The sequence below is a fragment of the Sciurus vulgaris genome (genome assembly GCF_902686455.1).
Source record: "Sciurus vulgaris genome assembly, chromosome: 4".
NCBI classification, from domain to species: domain Eukaryota; kingdom Metazoa; phylum Chordata; class Mammalia; order Rodentia; family Sciuridae; genus Sciurus; species Sciurus vulgaris.
The window spans coordinates 75,936,737-75,941,350 of NC_136464.1; the positions used below are offsets into that span (position 1 = coordinate 75,936,737).

At 40.7% G+C, this 4,614-nt stretch overlaps 1 pseudogene across 1 annotated transcript; it reads left to right on the plus strand.

Moving 5' to 3' along the window:
- Window positions 1–1,574: 1,574 nt before the first annotated feature.
- On the plus strand, window positions 1,575–3,251 carry LOC306660227 (dihydropteridine reductase-like; annotated as a pseudogene). Its single transcript has 2 exons — window positions 1,575–1,681; window positions 2,115–3,251. The product of its transcript is annotated as a dihydropteridine reductase-like (transcript).
- Window positions 3,252–4,614: the final 1,363 nt, after the last annotated feature.

A 4,614-nucleotide genomic window follows, 5' to 3' on the forward strand; every position in this document is an offset into this window, starting at 1 on the left:
GTATATATGTGTGGGGGTGTCTATATATATATATATATATCTATGTTAATTTCAATATATGCCTCTTAAATTCTAAACCATATTTTATGAAAAATGATGAATTTCACTGAGGACACTTCAATAATAAAAAAAACATAAATAATTGATTTTTACTTTTAATTTATCAAGTAGATATCAAAAATGTATTTAAATGATTATAATCATTGCGTTGGCTTGGTGGTAACTAATAAATTGGAGCCATGCTTTGATCAGAATTCTGTACTACAACATGTAAATTTACCACAAGTCTATATCTTAAAGAGTAATTCTTTAAATTCTTTTGAGATTATATATAGTTTATATTTCAAAATATTCTCCTTAAAAAGAGATTTTTCATGGTAAAGCCCTTACCATGATCTAATTTGGCTGTACCTTAAAACAAAAAGTCTATTCTGTGTCACTAATATACTAAAGGAGATGTGAAATGGAAATTTTTATATTCATAACAACACAAAATCCTTGTAAATTGCTGAAAATGAAATAACCAAATAAACTTTATTATTGAAATGGGTTTCTTAAGAACATAAATATGTAATATCACTTGTTAAACTTGTTAAAGCATAAAGAACTACAGCAATTTTATTACCTGGAGCACAGTACTTATACAGCTATGTAGCATAAAATAATTTAGCTGCTAAGGTAACAGGAAATTTCCAAAAGATACTTTCATAAGTCAGGAAATAGTTAACCTGAGTTAGCTTTCTCATTCCACTTATCAAACATGATAACTGACTTCCTCTGTCTTTGGGGTTTATAAATTTTCTTTAGTTGACTATATGCAATTTAAGATGATGTCTTTTACATAATACAGTGTTTGACAACCTTTGGAGAAAATGGAAATGGTAACCCATAAGTTGTAGGTGTGAATGGCTGTGATACCTTTCTTCACCCATTAAAGATCATAGCCAACACTTTTAAAAGAAAAAGCAAGGTAATGGAGAAAAGCACAGCAGATTTATGTAATCAGTTTTACACTCATAGGAGCCTTAGGAATGAAAACCCCAGGAAAACTATGATTATGCTTAGATTCAATAAAGAAAACAGTTAAATAGGAAAGTATATGATCTGTGGAGAGTGGTGATAGCCTGATGGGGAAACCCAGCAGAACCTGGCTTTTTTGTGTAGTATTTTCAATTCCTGAGTTATGAGAACAAGACCCTTCTGGAATGAAGGTCCAAAGGGAGTAGAGAGTGACCTTTCTACACTTTCTGGCTACTTTGGGGAAGTATGACTCACCTTGGGAAAGAAGAATTCTTATTTCTTTGACTTGCTTTGGGGAGAGAGCCCCTGGAGGCAGAGGGACAGGAGATCAGGAGGTCAGAGAAAGCTTTGTTTCAAGGGTCTTTCCAGTCTCCTTCAGTTCAAAGTATTCAGCATGCCAGGTGCATAGTTTGAAGTTTCATGCTTCAGTAAAAAGACAAGATAAATTATATCACATTTAAAAATATTTAATGAAACAGAAACAGTTAAGTGACTATTCTTTAAAGCTACTAGTTCCTGGACTTAAGAATTTTTATTTGGGAGCTAACTGGGAAATGGCCTGGCATTTGGACTTACCCAAGAAGAAGCCATCCTCCTCCTATCCTCCTAAGAAACAGATATCCAGCTGTGCAATGGCATTAGGGAAAAGTGTGCTGATGAGGTTTGGGTCATGGTGCCCTAGGAAGGATTACTAGGCTTCATATTTGCATATCTCTTGACTTTCCATAAATGACTTCTGAGTTGAATGTTATAAAACGTAAACCTTTACATTAGTTTTTGGGGAATTTTTTTCTTATAACAACTGAAATCTATAAATTTCAAGTAATCGTTTATGTTAGTATATAGAGGAGGCAAAAATAGTGTTACCCATCTTTAAGTTCAGCTAAAATTTGACTTTATATAACTTGAAGATTTTTACCAGAGCATTGATTGTTTGAAGTTAAACTAAAACTTTATTATAAAAGTATAAATTTTGCTAAATAATTTTGCTAATTAAGAATAAACTGGTGGAGCGCTAGGCGGCGGCAGTGAGCGCTGAGGTAGGGTCACGGCCTGAGGAGCTGCGGAGCCAGCGCAGAATAGTGGCCAGGCAGTGGCGGCGGGCGAGGCGAGGCGCACCAGGTGCTGGTGTAGGGCAGCAGAGGCAAGCTGGGATCGCGGTGCATGCAGGCCTTCCGGGCCTGCAACTGGTGGGTTGCTAGCATCTATGTGGTGGAGAAAGAAGAGGCCAGTGCTAGTGTCGTTGTTAGGATGAGCAGGCTGACCAGGTGACTTGCTGAGGTTGGAAAGCTCCTGGGCGAAGAGAAGGTGGATGCCATTCTCTGTGTGCTGGAGGCTGGACTGGAGGAAACAAGAAATCCAAGTCTCTCTTTAAAAACTGCGACCTCAGGTGGAAGCAGAGCATGTGGACATCGACCATCTCCAGCCATCTGGCCACCAAGTACCTCAGAGAAGGAGGCCTCTTGACCCTGGCTGATGCCAAGGCCGCCCTGGATGAGACTCCCGGGATGATCGGCTACGGCATGGCCAAGAGTACTATCCATCAGCTCTGTCAGAGCCTAGCAGGCAAGAACAGCGGCATGCCACCTGGGCCTGCTGCCACCCCTGTACTCCCGGTCACCCTGGATACACCGATGAACAGGAAGTCAATGCCTGAGGCCGACTTCAGCTCCTGGACACCTTTAGAATTCCTAGTCAAAACCTTTCATGACTTGACACAGGGAAAAACCGACCCAGTTCGGGAATTCTAATCCAGGTGGTGACCAAAGAAGGAAAGACGGAGCTCACCCCAGCATATTTTTAAGCTTCATCTTCAGTGCGTGGGAGGGGCCCATAAAAGTCACTAATCTGTCTCAGTGTGGCCTGTCTGCATGTGTTTTATATAACCCTGTTTGTGGTACGGGATAGTGAGTCCTGGTTTTCTCTCACCTAATGTTCATTTGTTCTCCCAGGACAGTGTAATATGTTTATGTGAAATAACGTGTGATGGGGCCTGCAAATAGCACGTCAGTCTGCGCTAAACACACGAGGGTGTCTGCACAGCCCTTCTGTGTCAGCAATGTGCTAGATTGCTTTTGAGACACTCGTCTGTTCCTGACAGTGGCTGTTGTCTCCACTAGTTCAGTGATTTCTTGGTATGGGATCATTTTGAGAGCTGAGTTATTTTTGAATGTCAAGTTTATATCATAGATGTAGTTTTTGTGACCTTTAATTAAATTTCCTTAAAACTACTTTTGTGGTGTCAGCAAAATCCCATGGGCTCTGTCATGGTGTCCTTTTCTTGTGCAGTTCCCAAGTGTGCCCTGGCCTAGGGCTAAGTGTGCAAGAGAACTACTGATGAGTCTTTAGAGTGTTTTTCCTAATAAATTCACTTCATTAAAAGAAAAAAAAAAAAAAAGAATAAACCACAGGGTTTTGGAAAATTGCTTTTTCACATGGGATCATGAAGACCAAACAATTTATATATTGTTAAAAATTTTGGTTGAGTCTTTAAAATGATAATATTGAAGAATGTTATAATGTCACATATCACAGGTGAAATTCAGTCACAATGGCTTTTGGCTCTAAGCCACTGTTTAGTTCTTGGTCTGCCTCTTGCCTTCCCAATATTGTGATCAGAGTTACCAATCAGGTAGCCAGGCAAAGGGAGGACATTTGGTGCTCCATCCTGGCTTCATATTCACTGTACATATATTGTTGGAAGAACATTGAACAAGAAGAAGAAAAGGGAGGCTTAGCTTTTATCACTATGCTTGAAGGCATTATTAATTAGTCCAGAAACTGTGAAAATACCCTACCTACCTAGTAAAAATTAAAGTGCTACATTCCAGAACCTGGTGACATAAATCCTATTCTGATTTGAATAAAATTCATGTCATAATTTTTAAAACTTAAAATTCCAAGGAAGTATTAAGATTTCATCTTATTATATTTTCTTAACTATCTTCTGAACATGAGTGAGACTCAACATCATATTTTTACAGATTATTACTTATTGTGCTTTGTGAACACATTTGTTTAATGACTTATTGTGTTTACCTTGGCACTCTAAGTACTAGTTACTTAATAGTCTTTAATGGTAAAGAAACTATGACTATCATCCGCCATTTGCCTGCCTCTCGCCTGTCCATCACCTGCCTTACCATCACCCAAAGCTCGAGGTTCACTTCCCGATCTTCCAACAGCTGCCAGCAGACTGACTGCAGACCGCCAGTGGAGAACCAGCTGCCTGCTGCTGCCTGGAAGTTCACTGTTACAGTACCTGCAGGTTTGATTACACATGGCTGTGGCCATTTTCAGACAACAGCCAGGCCCTGTAGGACCCCTGGCCGGACTGACTGAGTCCCATCTCCAGGATCCCTCAGCCCGACCGATCACTCCCTGCCTCTGGGGCCCTCACATCAACTGACTGCTCCCTGCCGCCAGGACCCCCAGACCAACTGACAGTGCCCTATCACCGGGAACCCAGACCAACTGATAGCACCCGGCCTCCTGGATCCCAAAACCACACCAAACACACCCGACCTCCAGGACCACTGCCTGACCAACTGCTTCCTGTCTCCAGGACCTCCAGCTGACCATGTCCACCCCTGA